This window comes from Leptopilina heterotoma, unplaced genomic scaffold (genome assembly GCF_015476425.1).
Source record: "Leptopilina heterotoma isolate Lh14 unplaced genomic scaffold, ASM1547642v1 Lhet_286, whole genome shotgun sequence".
Classification (NCBI taxonomy): Eukaryota; Metazoa; Arthropoda; class Insecta; order Hymenoptera; family Figitidae; genus Leptopilina; species Leptopilina heterotoma.
In genome coordinates this window covers 821,636-840,698 of record NW_025110993.1, presented here as the reverse complement: position 1 = coordinate 840,698, position 19,063 = coordinate 821,636, and the positions used below count along the sequence as shown (strand labels likewise).

At 22.2% G+C, this 19,063-nt stretch overlaps 2 protein-coding genes across 4 annotated transcripts in view; one reads left to right on the top strand and one right to left on the bottom strand.

The window, feature by feature from the left end:
* The window catches only part of LOC122504242 (ras-related protein Rap-1), a 70,475-nt gene extending 65,278 nt beyond the window's left edge, over positions 1-5,197 (bottom strand). The window contains exon 1 of the mRNA XM_043615231.1: positions 4,891-5,197. The gene's annotated coding sequence lies outside the window, so the exon portion shown is untranslated. The remainder of the gene's footprint in view (positions 1-4,890) is intronic.
* LOC122504234 (carotenoid isomerooxygenase) overlaps positions 1-19,063 on the top strand; it is a 179,785-nt gene that overhangs the window by 99,841 nt on the left and 60,881 nt on the right. The gene's annotated exons all lie outside the window — the stretch shown is intronic.

Sequence of the window (19,063 nt, the reverse complement as noted above, 5' to 3'; positions counted from 1 at the left end):
ATTTCTAGTAGTATAAACCAAATTCAGGCATAAAAATAATTTTTTAATATTTAGGTAAGTGGTAAAAGAGAAATTTGGTCGGACAAACCATTTTTGAGAATAGAATTAAAAAGTAAAATTTATATTCAGTTAGACCAACGTTTCAGCAAACGAACTTCAGTAGTAAGAAAGGAATTTAGTCAGGCGAAAAGTTTCGCAACTGTTCTTTTAGTAGTAAACGACAATTTTAGTCAGACGAAACTTTTAGAAAATCAAATTAAGTAGTAAATTACATATTTAGTCAGACGAAAAAAAAAAAAAAAGAATTTCAGTAGTATAAGACAAATTTGGTCAGACAACAAATTTTGCAACAATATAATTCATCAGTAGAATAAAAAATGTAAGACCAATGGTTTCGTAAATTTATTTCAGTAGTATAAAATATATTCAGTCAGACGATATTGTTTTTTGCGGAATTCAAGAAGTAAATAGCAATTTTAGTCTGTTAAAATGTATTTGTTTGAGAAATAAACAGAAAATTGGTGTAAAACAGAAAATTCAGTTAAAATGGTTTTGTAATCTTAATTTCAGTAGTAAAAGACAGAATGAGTGAGACAAGTTACTAACAATTTTAAATTCAGTAGTAAATTATTAATAATTTAGTCAGACAGTACTCGCAATATTATGGAATCAGTAGTAGAAGGTTAATTCAGTCAGACAATAGTTTTTAGAAAGTAGTCCAAATCAGTAGTAATAATCAAGTTTAGTCAGACAAATGTTACAATTCCACTTTTTTCAAGTAATATTTAAATAATATAAATTAATTACATAAAAATTTAATTAATTTTTTTGAAATATTGTCCTCTTCTGTCTCTCTGTATTAGAAATATACTTTTCTTTGCACCTAAATTTATTTCTTCGCAGATTTATGAAATTATGAATTTTAAATATAAAAATAAAAATGCTAAGATAATAAAATATTTTTAAAATTTTATAATTTAAATTTGTTTGTATAATAATTTTATAAAATATGATTACAAAAAAATTGTATACTTAAGCAGTGTTTTTTTTCCATTTTTAGTGTGTTGAACGTGTAGCCATAGAATATTTTAAGTATCTGTATTTATTAACAGCTTAATATCAGGGCGGAGAAGTAGCATTTATATCAACAGAATTATAAATTTAGTTGGAGAAGTTTTATCGCTCATGAATAAAATATTTCTCATTGGCATATTTTGACTCTATCTAAAAGGAAGTAGTTTCTTGTTGAACTTTTTTTATTCGCCTTATGTGCTTTATAATTTCTTATTAGTAATGTACATCGTACATATTATTATTATTATTATTATTATTTTTATTAATTATTAGGATTTTTATTAAAATTATTATTATTATTATTATTATTATTATTATTATTATTATTATTATTATTATTATTATTGTTATTAATTATTAGGATTTTTATTAAAATTATTATTATTATTTTTGTTATAATTATAATTTTTATTACAAAGTATAATAATAGTAAAATTTGCAATTTTTATTATTTATCTTAATTTAAATTATAATTAAATTATGTTAAATTTTGTTATTGTTAGTATTGAATTTATATATAAAATTTGGTTTAAAAAGAAACGAAAATTAATTATTACACAAAGTATAATTACGAGGCAATGTATAGTTTAGATTATGGAAATATTAATTTTATTGCATAATCAGAATTTTCCTTCTACGGTGTATAATATTAATTAATTTTACATGTGGAAATTTTGATTTTACATTATTATGAAAATTTATCCTCTCATCTTTATAGTCGAATTTTATTTAGTACCTAATTAATTATCAAAGGGCATGTGTAGATAATTATAAAAATGAGGATTTTAAAGAAAAATAAAATTTTTACAATTTCTGATATTGTAGTTTTTTCTTGTTTTGTTTTTTTCTCACAATAAAGAACTTGTATAGTGTTGTTTTTAACTCTTTTCTTATAAACTGTGTAACAAAACAGTAAAAAAGTTTATTTCTGTACCATCCGCACAACTTTTCTAATTGCTTTAGTAATTCCTTTTTTTTCATCGTATTGTAAGTCATCTCTGATTTTTTTTTTATTTTCATTTGTTTTTAATCAAACGAACTATTTTCTGTTCATTAAAATCAGTTGTCGTGTTCGTTTATTTGAATTATAAATTAGTTGTAATTTTCTGTTTACAAGAAAATTAAAGTGACAGTATAAACACAGGAGAATAGAAGTAAATTGTCAGGAGAGATTGGAAAAATTATTTTCCTTTTTTTAAAGAATCTTTTTCTGTGATGAATAAACAATATTTGGTTCTAATGATGTGCAACTATCGTTGTTAAATAAATATTTATATTTGTATAGGATAACTTTCTATTTAAATTAATTATTATTTGCATCAAAAATATTGCTTTTAATATTAATTTTAATTTAATTAAATTTCGAGTATTTTTTTTTTATAATTGTATTTAATTTTCAAAAATTAATTTTATTAGGTACTTAATTACGTAACAAAAAAAGTACACGTTTGGAAATTTTCTATTGAAATAAAAATCAATAAAACTGTCAATATTTACATTTTGATAATGATAAGAGAGAAAAGGGGATTTATATTTCGAAATATAAACTTATAAATGCAATTAATATTTGATTTCCAATCTAGAATGAGTGAAAATTTTGATAAATTTAACAATTGGTATAGTTTTCATACAATCGGCGATAAAATGTAATCTCATAGTTAATAATAATCAATTGATACGTGCGATATATTTGTTTATAAAGTCATTTAATTAAATTTATCAATTTTCGAAAGAAAATTGAAAAAATATGATTTTAAATTCAAAAAAAAAATATTGACAATATTTATAATAATAATAATAATAATAATAAAAGCAATGATTAATAATAAAATAAAAAAATAAATATTTTTGTAAAAAAGAAACCCGAAAATAGTTTTATTTCTTTTTTTTTGTTCTTTATTCGAAAATTTTCTGGAACTCAATATTTTCGTCGCTAGTGAGGTTTCTTTATAGTATAAGTTTTTCAAACATGACAAAATATGAACTTTCAAATTTTCTGTAAAATTTTTATTTACATTTTATTATTTCAATATATTAAATTCTCTACTTTTTTTATCTCTCTACACAAATGTTTTCCATTACTTTAATATATTGTATATTTAATGAGGAAAAAGGAATTTTTAACTGCAGAGAGAGTATAAAAAATCGATAATTCAAGTTTTATAAAATCACCATAAATATTGATATTGGATTTTATAAATAATGGAAAATTTTTATTTAAAAAATTTTAAATTCAAAAAATTTTCTAATATGTAATTTAAATTTATTCGATAATATTTAAATTTAATAATAAATTTGATAAATAAAATAGTATTAAGTAAAAAATTTTAATTATTATAAGAATATTCATTAATTTTATAAACAAAAATTAGTTTTTTAATAGTTTTAATTTTTTAATTTAAGTTTTAGTGAAAAAAGACTAAAGATTCGTAAAAATTATTATTACTTCGAATTAGAGGTTCAATTTTTACTAATTCAAATTTAGAGAATCAACGCAAAAAAAATTTAATTTATTACTAACTTTTACTAATAAATGAAACAAAAATTTCCTAACTTACTACTAATTTTAATAATTAAATACCAAATGAAAAAGGAATTTTCTTTTTATTAAATTTATATTTATTATTATATAAAAATTTTACCTAAGCAATTGTTAATTATATTTAATCAGAACGTACGAAGATTTTTATTTGTTGGAAAATTTTTTTTTTTTTTTTTGAAATTAAAATTTTATTTGTACCAAAAAACATTTTTAAGTTAAAACAAATAAATTTATTTGCATCAAATAATTTTTATTTATATCATAAATAATACTTATTAGTATCAAATAATTTTAATTTTTATAAAAAAATGGTTAGTTGTGTCAAATATTTTTTAGCTTGTATCAAATAATTCTTATTTCTGTCAAATAATTTTTATTTATATCAAATAATTCTTATTTGTATTAAATATTTTTTAGTTTTTATCAAATAATTCTTATTTGTATCAAATAATTTTTATTTATACATATAAAAAAATTGTTAGTTGTGTCAAATAATTTTTATTTATATAAAAAAATTGTTAGTTGTGTCAAATACTTTTTATTTATATCAAATAATTCTTATTCTTTCAAATAATTCTTTTATATAAAAAAATTGTTAGTTGTGTCAAATATTTTTTAGTTTTTATCAAATAATTCTTATTTGTATCAAATAATTTTTATTTATATAGAAAAATTGTTAGTTGTGTCAAATAATTTTTATTTATATAAAAAAATTGTCAGTTGTGTCAAATACTTTTTATTTATATAAAAAAAATTGTTAGTTGTGTCAAATACTTTTTATTTATATCAAATAATTCTTATTTCTGGCAAATATTTTTTATTTATATCAAATTATTCTAATTTGTTATTAATTATTTGAATCAAATAATTTTTATTTAACTCAATAAAATGATTTAATTCTAATTTGCTTCAAATACTGAAATTAATTTGAAATTAATTCAAATTAAAAAAATAGAATTTATTTTATTGAAATAAAATTTGATTTGTGTAAATAAAAATGACTTAATTCAAGTAAATATTTACCTAACAAGATTATTTTAATAAAAGAAAATTTTTCTTTTACTTTTTGGATACCCTACTTTTTTTTATTTATAAATTTTGTCTTTGAGACAAATTCAGAGTGTTATAAAACTTTGGAAAATGCACGCGCATTTGTGTTTACATTCGAAGAGTGAGTGAATAACAAGAAAAAAAATGAACTCGAAAAATTGAGCGTTTGAAAATTTGCAAACTGGGAAAGAAGAAATCATAAAAGAAGCGAGTGTCGAACTTACCTGAGCGAGAGGGTTGAAGAACCTGTTGGGGGTCAACAGGTAGCGATGTAAACAGTGGAGGATTTTATGTTGACAGGCTTAATAGGAGGCCGGTGCGCCGTTATAAAGTCACAATTAATGTTTTCTTATCAAATCCTGGGAGTAGATTTTATTTGGAAAAATAGTGCAAGAATTATGTTGAAACTATTGTGTGTTTGTGTTTTCTAACGTGGTTTTTCTGTGTGTTTCTGGTGAAACTGTCGAACCGATTTTTCGACCAAGTCAGTAAAACGGACGAGCTAGCTCTGTCCGGTTCTCCTTCGCCGTACCGGGTGCTATCCTCATAGAACGCAGCGGCTGCGCTTTATCGTTGGCCTCCTCTGCTTCCTTGCCTTTGCTCCTGTTTATCTTTTACTTCTTGTATATATCTGCATACATTATATTGTATGACCTGATACGATTATGACACCTGTATATATACACAAGGTTTGTCTGTTGTCTCTCTGGCTCATTAACATTTTTATCTTCTATGTTCGTTGTGAGGAAAGGGGAAAAAAAGTGGATGGCTTTTTTTTCACCTTCCACTCCTCCAGGCACCTTTTTTTTACAAGTTGTTAGTGATTTAGATTCTTTGTCTTATGTAATTCAGGAATTTTCATACAAAATAAACTTCCGTAGTTGCCGAAGGTCCTGACTTGTGAAAAGTAATTTTAAATCCCTGACTTTTCAGGGATTTTTATATTAAAATTAGTGGAAAAAATTAAATTTTCGTAATTCATTTTGTGTCGGTCACTCACAAAGAGACGTGAACTTTTTGTGATTTTTAAAAATATCCTACTGACTAGTCGACTTTTTTTGAGCCTTGTCGAAATATCGATCCGTACGATTTATATCAAGTATCAACTTGACAGTTCCCCATACAGTTAACTATATTATCATTTAATTGTTGTAATGTGCAACCCATTATATATCAGCTTCTCTCCTAATATTTACTCACTACTTCATGGGGATATTCTATTTTCTCTCACTTATGCTATACAATTAAGTTGTTTTTTTTCCTTCCCCTCGAGAAGAAATTTTATCTTCAACTATAAAACTAGAACTAGGTAAAATAGCATTATTCCAAAATTATCTTAAACATTCCCTTGATATTTAACTCTTTATTCAAATATATATTTATTTCATTAATAAATAAATAAAAAAAAGAGAGTAGCTTAAAGTGCTAGAAATAATAAATTCTACCAAAACCTACTATTTACTAATTTTTACGTTATGCTACTATTTGGGTATTTTTCCGTTTTTTTCAGAATTTCAACTACTTTTAATTCGTTAATACTAGAAATCAAAAAATTATTCTCCAAATAATTATAATCAAATTCTTTAAAACAATTCAATTATTTTCAAAAAATATTCGAAATTCAATTATTTTCAGTGTATTTATAGTATTTTCATAAAATTTCACAAAAGAATTCAATTATTAAAAAAAATTGATCTAAAATTCATTCAAAATTCAATTATTTTTTTAAATTTCCATGCAGGAATTTAATTTATTTAGAATAGCATTTGAAACTACATAATTTTGAAACAATCAATTATTTAACAAAAATTTTCATAGAATTCTTCAAAATATTCAATTCTGGACTGCGGGGAATAAATATAAATAAATAAATAAATATTTCAAATAGGTACCTACTTTCATTAATAATAATCATTTTCATGGAAATTCAATTTTTAAAAAAATGTTTGTTAATATTCTAAGCAAAAATTCAAATATTTTCATAAATAATAAAACTCGTCGAAGAATTTCAATTATTTTTAATACTACTTTGTATTAATTAATCAAAAAATTCAATTATTTTCACAAATAAACTTTTCCACAGGAAGAATTCAATTATTTAAAACAATGTTTATAAAATTCTTATAAAGAATTTAATTATTTTAAAAAATAACAAAATTTTTCATTGCAATTCAATTCTTTTTAAGCATTTTAATAAAATTTTTCGCAATAATTCAATTATTTTCAAAAATAACAAAATTTTTCACAGTAATTCAATTATTTTGAGGCATTTTAATAAAATTCTTTGCTTCCATTATTTTTATAAATAACAATATTTATTACAAGAATTCAATTATTTTTAAAAGTAATAAAGTTCTTCTTGAAAATTCAATTATTTAAAAAAATTTTAATAAATTTCTTTGCAACTGTTCAATGATTTTCATAATTAATAAAATTCATCGCAGGATTTCAATTATTTTTAGTAAAATTTGACAGGAATTGATCAAAAAATGCAATTACTCTTAAAAATTTAATTTCGATTCCTTGAAAAATTCAATTATTTAAAAAAAACGTTTTTTTTAAATTCTTTGGAAGAATTTAATTATTTACAAAAATATTATAATTTTTATTATGAAGAATTCAATTATTTTCAAAAATAACAAAATTTTCCACAGAAATTCAATTCTTTTGAAACATTTTAATAAAGTTTTTCGCAAATCGCAATAATTCAATTATTTTCATAAATAATAGAATTCTTCTCAGGAATTCATTTATTTTTAAAAATTTTAATAAAATTCTAAGCAACTATTCAATTATTTTTATAAATGATAAAATTCATAGCAGGATTTCAATTATTTTTAATATAATTTTACTGGAATTGCTCGAAAAATGAAATTATTCTTAAAAATTTAATTTCAATTCCTCGAAAAAATCAATTCTTTAAAAAAATGTTTCAAAAAATATTTTTTTTAATTCTTTGGAAGAATTCATTTATTTACAAAAATATTAGAATTTTTCACAGGAATTCAATTATTTTTAAATATTTTAATAAAATTGTTCGAAGGAAATTAAATTTTTTTTTAAATAATTAAATTATTCTTTTAGATTTTAATAAAATTCCTCTCAAGAATTCAATTGTTTACATAAATAATTCTTCGGAAGAATTCAATTATTAAAAATAAATAATAAAATTATTCCCGAAAATTCAAAATATTTTAAGCTCGATTTTGAGGCATTTTAATAAAATTCTTTGCAAAATTCAATTATTTTCATAAATATCAATATTTATCACAAGAATTCATTTATTTTTAAAAGTAACAAATTTTTTCTTGGAAATTCAATTATTTAAATAAATTCTAATAAAATCGTTCGCAAATTTTCATAAATAATAAAATGCTTTTTAGAAATTCAATTATTTTCAAAAATATTGAATAAAATACTACATAGAAATTCAATTATTGTCAAAAATTTTAATAGAATTCTTTGTAAAATTTAATTATTTATAAAAACTTTTCACAATTCAATGATTTTCAATATCTACTCTTTTCATAAAATTTCCGAACAGAATTCAATTATGTAAAAAAATTTTTGTAAAAATCTTCGTAAGAATTTAATTCTTTTCATGAATAATAAAAAATTTCTCAGGAATTCAATTATTTAAATTAGAATTTTGCATAAAATTATTCGAAAGAAATGAATTATTTAAAATTTTCTATAAAATTCTTCTTAAGAATTAATATATTTTTATAAATATTTAAATTCTTTTATGAATAATAAAATTCGTTGTAGGAATTTAATTTATTAGCAGGATAAGAAAGAAGTAAATAATTTTGATGAAAATAAGGAAAAAGTCAGGAACAAAAAATATAGAATGGGATTTTCGTCAATTTTGTAAAGTGTCTAAACGAGTTTTTTTGGTCGTCAAGTTTAATTTTTCGATAGTTACTTTTTTACTACTTTTTTTTAGTCTGAAAGGTACTTTTTTTAAAATTAATTATCGGGGTGCAAAGTCTGTAAATTGCTTACTTGTCCCCATTAAAAAAAGTAGAAAAAAAATAATAAAAAGAACGAATGAAAACCAAAATTGTTTTCATTACTTTTAGAAGTAGTATTTATTGTTCCTCTTCACTGTGTAATTCTCATTGTTCCACGAAGTGAAATTGTTAAAAAAGAGTAAATTTCCTTTTTTAAGTATTAAGATATACTTGTCTCTCCAGTTTTCTGGAAAAATAACTAGAGCTGGAAATTTAATTATCTCTGTCTAAATGTATAAAAGAAAGAATTTTTATATTTAAAAAAAGTTCCCAAAAAATAAAAAAAAAGTCTTTTATAAAAAAGATAAAATTTTCTATAACAAAATTAAAAAAAAGTACATATTACAATTTTGAATATCAGAGTGATTTTAAACTTTAAATGAATAGTGACTGCAATCAGGAAATTATTATCGGTGACATTGAAACATTAACCCTTTCATCATCAATTTTTTTTTTATTTAAATAAAATTTCAAAGCAAGAACTTCGCTGCATAGAATTCATAGTGAAATGTAATTTAGAAAACTCGCACATCACACTAAACGTATCATACGCTAAAAAGTAGTCTTTTATATTGAGAATACAGATAAATGTTCATAAAAAAAATATTTTTACATTACAGATAAATATAGTCTTTTCTTTCTTTTCTTAAAAATACCATCAACAGAAAATTATAGTAATTTTTTTTATAAGACAGAAAATTACATTTAGACAAAAGAATTTTTAGATATATGGAAATATTTTCTAATCTTTTTATTTTATTTATTTAACATGTAGACAAATAAATTTAAAAATATAAACATAAAAAAATAAATTAAGACAATAAAAAATGAATGAGAACAAAAAATAAATAAAGAGAAAAAAATACATAGAAGTAAATAAATATAAATTAAACTAATAATTTGGTTAAAATAACGATAGTAATTTAATAAAAATACAAAAAACTGTAAAAGACAGGAAAAAACGATTAGACAACAAAACAAAATAAAATACTTAATTAAAGTGATTAAAAAGCATAAAAACTTTCGAGTTATTAATTTTCCAGTATGAAGTTAATTTCTTTAATTGTTTTATGCGCGTACTTCTCTCTCGTTTGTTTCGTTGATTAAAGCTTTTAAAACCGTTTTCCTTGTTTTCATCGCATTTTAGACGCAATTTCCCCATTTTGATTGAATTTTTTTCAATTTATCCTCCTCGCGCATCATTTCTGTCGCAAACACTAATAATTTACATATACAATGTATATGTACCACGTACCTATATACACTGCATATATAAATTTCAAAAAAATAAATTTCCCTTTTATCTATTGTACTCGAATTCCTCCATTATACTATACACTCGTTTTTTATAGTTTAATTTGGAAAAAATTGAAAATATACCTACACATTTTTCATCTCTGTAAATTACACGCGAATGTAATAAATTTATTATTACAGCAACATATATTTTATTTTCAAAGTTCAACATCAGAATTTTTGAATAAATTATTATTTTCAGATTCAAAATTTTTAAAAAAATTGTTAACTATACTAAATAATTTTATTTTTATAATAAAGGCACAGATTATGTTTAGTGTATGGTCATTATGGAAATTAAATTCAGTGTGTAAAAGTTATATGTCTGTGATCGTAAAATTAAAGTCGTGTAAATCACGTTTAGTGAACTGAAAGTTAATATATTTTATATGTTATATGACGTAATAAGAGTGCACTTTAGGGACGAAGAGAATATCAAACTTTCTATAAAGTAAAATAATTTTTTAAAGTCAAATTCACTATTAACATTAATAATAATAATAACGATTAAGAATAAAGGAAGTTTCAATTAAAATTTTAGTAATGAGGTTTAATATTCATTACGAAAGTTTAAAACTAGTTGCCAGAGTTGTAAATATAACATTATAACTCATTACATTATAAATTATAATGTTTAAAATTACGTTAAAAAATATATTGATTTTTCTCTCTCCAAGAAAGAAATAAAAATTTTTTTTTTATTTATCATGCGCAATGTAAGCTTTAAGGGGACGAAACTTTGCCATTAAAGTTCAACTTTAATGGAAGGTCTCATGTTGGAAAAGAATTTTAATTATTATTATTATTATTACAATTTTAATTACAAACATTTATTTCGCCTCTTTATATTATTAAATATAGCATAATGTACTAATTATAATAATTTAATTTAATTATAATATAATATAATTATATAATTAATATATAATTATATAATTATATAATTATATATAATTATAATATAATTTATATACAGTTTAACAGAAACGAAGATTCATTTTTTTCACCATTAAAAATGTAAAAAGAAGTTTTTCCTTTTTTGTTGATGGAAAAAAAAAAAATTTTCAAAAGAGCAAAACTTTGAAGAATTGAAATAAGCTTTATTATAAATTGATTGAAGGTAAATTATCGAAAGATATTAATGGAAGGTAGTATACCTTTGCTTATAGAACATGTTTCATCAGGTTCTTTTTGATTAATGATTCCCTCACTTTTCTTGAACCCCATTTCTTTTCTTTTTTTCATATGATCTCTTTTTTTCTCTAATATTTTCTGCGATTTTTCATTTATAGGTACCAATCTCAATGTATTTAGACCAAAAAAATAATAATAATAATAATAAAATCAAAAGTAAACGAAAATTTAGAATTAAAATTGATTATTATTAATAATAAGAACAACAGTAGTTAAAAATAACAATAAAATAATAAAAATCAAAAAATCAAAAATAATAAAATCAAAAATAAACGAAAATTTAGAATTAAAAGTATATTTTTAATAATAATAAATAAATAACAATAACAGTAGTTAAAAATAACAATAAAAACAAAATTAAAAATAAATGAAAATCAATAATAAAGTTATTAATAATAACGACGCAATAACAATAGCTCAAAATAACTAATAAAAAGAAAATAAAAAGATAATGAAAAATAAGAGAATCAATAATAAAGTTAATGATAATTAACAAAAATTTACAACAATAAAAAATAAATAAAGTAGAAAATTAAAAATAAAGAGAATTGAAAATCAATAAATTGAAAATAATAAAATTTCCCAACAATAATTGTGATAATTATATTATTAACAAATTAATAATTAACGAATACAGAAAATAAGTTTAGAAAAGAAATTTGTTGTCCTCTCTATCCAAATTTTATTGCAAGTACATATCCATTAAATTCCTAGAAAATCGTATATCTAAGTTTTCCTCTCTTTTTGTTTTTAAAAGAAGAAGAAGAAGACGAATAACTCAATCAGAGTTCTCCGAAACAAGTTTCACTATTACACTTTGGAAAAAGAGTAGCTTCTGAGTTGTTAAAAAAAAAGAAAAAAATGCCATCCACTTATTTTTTTCCTATCTTTATGAATATTTTAGTTTCGAGAGGAAAAAAGGGGCAAAAAAGTAGGATAAAAATGTTTTGGCTGACTAAAACTGAGTTTTACTACTGAATAATATTAGCAAAATCTATTTGTCTCACTCAATATTGACTTATACTACTGAAAGTCTTTATTGAGCATTTCGTCTAACTAGATATGTAATTTACTACTGAATTTTAAATTGCATTTGATTTTTTTTTCTAGGATTCTGTCTTTTACTACGGAATTAATGTTAAATGTTATTTTGACTAAATTTTGTTTTTACTGGTGAAATTTACTCGTTACACCTTTCGTCTGACTTAATATGCTTTTACTACTGAAATGCGTAAAGAAACAATATCGTCTGACTAAATATGTTTTATACTACTGAAATTAGCAGAAAAATAATATCGTCTGACTAAATATGTTTCATACTACTGTAAAGTAAATTTTCAAAGTCTCTGGGTCCGACTAAATTTATTTTTTACTACTGAATTACATTTGCAAGTTTTTTTGTCTGACTAAATACGTCTTAGACTACTACTGGAATTTAATTAAGTTTGGAAAAAAATTGTCTGACTATATTTTGACTTTTACTACTGAATTATATTCCTTAAAAGTTTCGTCTGACTAAATCGACTTTCTACTACTTTATCACACGACATTTTTGAAAAATTATTATCACAAGTCTCTTTTTAACGAAAGTGAAGAATTTTTTTTCTTTTTTTTTTTTGTTGCGTAAAAAGAAGGAAATGAAAGAAATCTCAAGTTTCACTGCGTGTATATATATCGTATGTGTAATAGTCATTGAAACAAATGGACAAACAGAACAAGCTTCATTTGCGTATATGATCAATACACAATGCTTTCATCCTCTAACGATATGATTCGACAGACAGAAAGTGGATACTCAGTGATTTGTCCATCAACTATCGAATTCTACGTTACGATACATACTTCACGTTGTTTCAATTTCAAAGCGAGATTACGTATATCAAGATCCTTAACATAATTTCAAATCCCATTTATATATATATGTATGTGATTTTCAAATTGAAAATTATGATGGCATAGAAAGATGGACATTTTTCTTAAAGTCTATTTAGTTATTTAGAAAAATAAAATATATATAAAATCTACTTTTTAAATTTGAATTCGTAAAAATCTTTACTGACTTGAAATAGTGACTGATTGAATTGTTTTTGAATTAGAATTTTATTAAAATTGTTTTTAAATAATTGAATTCTTTTGGGTTATGTTATTAAAATAGTAGATATAGAAAATCATTAAAATGAGGAAAATTTTTGAAAATAATTGAAATTTTAACAAAAAGTTTATTAAATTTTTTGAAAATAATGGAATTTTAATGAAGGATTTTTTTTATTTATAAAGATAATAATTCGGATTTTGACGAGATTTTGTTCTATCATTTTTAAAATTGCTAATTTTATTTTAAAAAGTGAGTGAAAAGACAGCTCAGTAATAATATAATAATAAAAATGAAAATAATAAAAAAGTATAAAGAAATTTTAAAAAAGTGCTTGAAATTAGCAATAGACTACTATACTGTAATTACACACATTATTGTATGAAACAATTAATAAATTAGCCGCATGTAAATTTGCGTTTAAAATTAATTAGTTGAATATTTGTGATGAGAGACATCCACTTTATTCTATTAAAATAATGATGCGACTAAATTCGAAAATGCGAGACGAGCGAATGTTTAGGTGCCTCTTGAATAGACACATAATTCCCTTTATGTAAAGTATATCAAGATACATTTCTCAAAGGTTTTGCATATAAATCGCAATTCTAACGAGTGTTTACATTATCAACAATTATGAATGCATATAATTAAAAACAGTAAACAATTTCCAGTGTATATAATTACTGAAAATGTTTTCAAATGTAAATAAGTATCCACACATACAAATCATGCATTAAATTTTATGAATTTATGATTCTATGATTAATGGACGTATTTAAAATTGGTCAAAACTTTAAATACAAAATTTCTGTCGCGTGTAAAATTTAATTTTTCGAAGTGTATAAAAAAAGAAGAATTCTTTAAATATTTATACTTTTAAAATTTGAATTAATAAAAATGTTTACTTAATAAATTAATAATAATAAATTAATAAAAATTAAAGACAATTAAAGGTAGTCGACTTTTTTTAATTTTGACTGAATTAGGAAATTTAACTAATAAATAATAACTTGTACTAATTTATTGGTAAAATTTACTGATTCAAAAGCAAAAAGTCAGTCTCTGATTAAAATTAGTAAATATTTATTAATATTACATTCTTAATAATTAAATTCGGGTAAAATATTTACTAAAATAATAAAATATTAAAAGTTAAGTTAAATAAAAGTTTGCGTAGAAAATAATTTTTTAAAAAAACACTTTTTCAGTAGAAATTCCAGTTAATTTCAATTAGTAAAATGCACATTTTCAGATTTCAAGAATAATTTTTCTCTTTAAAAGTAAAATTTTCTCACGTGAATTTTGACCTAAATTTGTTCATTTCAACAATCATCCACTTTTCTCACCGCGTGACACACTTAAAATGAAGACGAATTTTAAGTATGATAAATTGATACTTAAGATTTTCAGTGCCGGCTTCTCAAAAGCTTCCTTTTATCTCAATCAATTTTTAAAATTAATTAGAAGAGAAATCAAATCGATTATTAGTAAATTACATCAAAGTTCATAAATATAGAAAATAGTAAAAATAAATGGAAATTAATTATTTTGTTTGATTATTAATCGTTTATATTATTTATCATTCTTTATATAAGAAAAATTATTAAATTATTATTTATTGAAAAATAATTTATTAAAAAATATTACAAAATTATTTATTAATAAATAATTAAATATAATTTATTAAAAAATATATAATTTAATTAAATTGAAAATGTTTTCGGGCAAAATTGTCTTTTTTTGTGAAATTATCTTCTTTGTACATAGAAAAAAAATTATTCTCTTTCGAAAATCTCATTTAACATTGCAATGATTATTTCCTTCGAATTGTGTGTAAAACTAGTGTAGAGGAAGAAACTTTGAAATGTAATTTACCTCGTTGGTTTTTATATACTTTTGACTTTAAGTATTTTCAGTTTACAACTTTGTCCTTTTAAAAAAAGAGAATAGCAACGTTTAAGAAAAAGAACTCTCAGTATAATATATATCATTTCAGTATTACAAAGAAGGAAGTTTTATGATTTAATTTATAAAGAAGAATCGTAAAGGAAATTTTTGCAACGTGTACTCTTTTGCGAATTTTAATTCATTTTTCTTCTTTTCTTATTATTTTATATAAAATTTATCATTTTTTAGGTCAGTTTTATAATAATAATAATAATAATAATAATAATAATAATAATAATAATAATAATTATTTTGATCAACAAAAGTTAATTGTATTGAAAAAAAGTAAAAAATGAAGAATTTTACGGAAAATTTAGAAAATATTTTTTATTTTCAAACATAACTTTGCTATTTTTTATTCGATTTTTTTAAAATTTAAGGAAAATTATATTATAGTTAAATTAATTAGAACTTATCGTATTTTGAAAAAATTGAAATTTAATAGTATAAAAATGGTGCTCTAAACCAAATGGTCCAAATTTTATTGTTAAATACTTTATAATAAGAAGAATTATAATAAGAAAAATTAAAAAGCGATTACGAGGAATTATCATGTTAATTACGAAATCATTCCCTCGATGAAGATTCAGGAATGGAGAAGAGGGAGCGTGGGTGGAAAGTAATCCAGTATATTCTGGGATTACTTGATATATTGTTAAATCTGTCAGTGAAATTTCCATTACATCATCACAGATTGTATACTATTTCGATTGGCAAAATTCCTCTCGAAATAAGTTTCTATTTTTATTACTAATATACATTGACATCATTTTTGTATGATGAATAGTTTATTTTAATTTAGAAATTAATTCGGGAAAATTGATTCAAAAAGAAATATTCTTTACTTGATCAACTAAAAGTATAATAAGATAGAAAAAAGTATAAAAGATACTTGATCTAATAAAAATTGTAGTAAAATAAAGTATTGATCAGACAAAAAGAAATTTCAGTAGTAAAAGACGTGTTTAGTCAGACGAAAAGTCTTTTGAATTTAATTAAGTAGATTAGAGTGAATTTAGTCAGGCGAAACGTTTAGGGTATAACATTAAGTAGTATAGATCATGTTTAGTCAGACAAATGTTTTATCAACAAATTTCAGTAGTAAAAAGTATATTTAGTCAGGCAGTAGGTTTTAGAATTAAATTCTATTCATATTTTTTCCAAACAATTCAGTAGTAAATGGCCTTTTTGGTCAGACGAAAGATGTCTTCTGACTTAAATTCAGTAGTAAAGTGAAAATTTAGTCAGACAATAGTTTTAATAATTAAATTCAGTAGTAAAAAGTACAAACTTTTTGCCAAAAAATTAAAAAGTTTAGTTAGAGAAAAGTTTGTACTAATAAATTTCAGTAGTAAGGAAAAAATATATCCAGACAAAAGTTTGTACTACTAAATTTCAGTAGTAAAAAAAAATTAAGTCAGACACAAGTTTTTACTAATAAATTCCAGTAGCAAAAGTACGTTTAGTCAAAAATATGTTAACTAACAAATTTCAGTAGTAAAAAAAAATTTAGTCAGACAAATGTTTTTATTAATAAATTTTGGTAGTAAAGGAAAAATTTAGTCAGACAAAAGTTTTTACTAATAAATTCCAGTAGCAAAAAACTATTTAATCAGACAAAACTTTGAAATAACAATATAATTCTACTTTTGCTAAGATAAATATTTTAAAAAATTATCAAGAGCATGGAGAAATATAATGAAATAAATCAGAAGAATATATGAAAACTAAGTAAATAAATAAAACACTGAAATAAGATTTTGAAAAAATAATTAAAAAATAATTTTTATCAACAATTCTTATAAGTCCAAAAAGCGAATTTTTGAATAGCAGGTTCATTTACTAAGATGTTTTTATATATTTTGAGAGACAAAACTTGAAGATAAAAAAAAAGCTCAAAACTTAAGAACATCGAAAAATCTCCTACAGATGTATAACAAATGAATGAGGTCTGACCTAGTTTTATCCTTTGTACTACTTTAAAATTGGGACGATTTTGTTCTGGGTCTGTGTTCAAAAATAAGTTTTTCATATATGAGATCAAAGTGCATTATTCTTAAATCCTTCGAGAGCAAAATTATATATCGAGTTGGTGGTGCTGCTGCGTGTAAGTGACAAATGTTGTTATTGTCCGCGCGCGTAGCCAAAAAATAAACTTTAATTCATTTAATTCTCTACATAATCCGTATGATACCCGGAAAAAAGTAGTTTTACAAACAAAAGTTGGTAGTACTTTAATAGAATTTAAATATTTTGTCCTTTTCTATTATAAAAATATAATAAATATTATATAATTATTTAATATTTTAATTAAGTGTTTAATATTTTAATTTTAATTAAGTTAATTTTGTACTTCATTACTTTTGATTCGTTTTTTGTCTCAATTTGATATTTGCAGAAAAACTGTTTGACTATATTTCCCAAACGTTTTACAAATTTTAGTTTTGAATTTTACTATAAAAAATTGTTTGTCCGACTAAAGTTGGATTTTACTACTGATTTTAAGAACCCTAATGACAGAATTCTGTTTTTACTACTTAAAATAATTCGTTAACTCACCATTCGTCTGACTAAATATGCCTCTTACTACTGAATTCCGTAAACGAAATATAATGTCTGACTAAATATGTTTTGTACTCCTGAATCTATAAACACAGTTTTACGACTCAATTTATTGTGTACTACTTAATTTTTCTTGTCAAGAATATTTTTTCTCACTATAAATGACTTTTACTACTGAATTGAATTGAGAAAAAAATTCGTCTGACTAAATTTGCCTTTTACTACTAAATAAATAATAATTACAAAGCGTAGGTCTGACTAATATGACTTTTACTACTGAACAACATTCAGCTGACTAAAGTCGTCTTCTACTACTAAATAATAATTGCTTAAAGAAATAAAAATAGAAAAACGTATGTCTGACTAAAATGACTTTTACTACTAATTAATAATAACAAGAGTTTTGTCTGACTAAATAAGCTTATTACTATACTGGGAATCATGTTAGCAAATTGCATTAATTGCATTTGATTATAATTACACATTGATTGAAATTAAAAATGATTTGATATCTACAAATAAATATTTTTTTTACTATATCAAACAATTTTGCTTCTATATAAATTAAAAATAAAAAAAGGTTAACAACCCAATGGGAAATTTACAACTGGCGGAGTACTGCGCCAGCACTGGCAGTACTGGCAGCTACGCTGACAGACAGCACTGGCATAACTCTGGGATGATAACGCTGTCTAACGCTGGCGAAGTACTGCCTGCCAGTGCTGCCAGACAGCGCTGGCGCAGCACTGGACCAGTGCTGGCTGAGAATATTGCCGCAATAAATGACGTATTGTTATTAATTAGTCGTAAATTAATAATTATAAAATAATTATTAATAAAATAATAAATAATAAAAAAAATAATGAATAAATAAATAAATAAATGCCGCAATAAATGACGTATTGTTATTAATTAGTCGTAAATTAATAATTATAAATAATTTAACAACAAAATGGTAAATAATATTAATAAATAGTTATTATTCATAAAATATTTCTCTTCTTAAAGAAATTGTAGTAAAGATGTAGACTAACAATGGATATAGTAAAGGAAGTAGAAAAAAATTGTTTATAACATTTAAAAATTAAATAATAAACCATTACAGTAAGTGTGCATTAGATTTTTATATTTTAGTACCTAACGATTGGAATCTAGAAATATCGCAAACCTATGAAAATAAACAAAATTGCTGACGAGGGGAATCGAACCGACGACCTACGGACTAACAGACTAACGCTCTAACCACTACGCTAACGACACATGTGTACAGTAAAGTATTAACATCTCAGT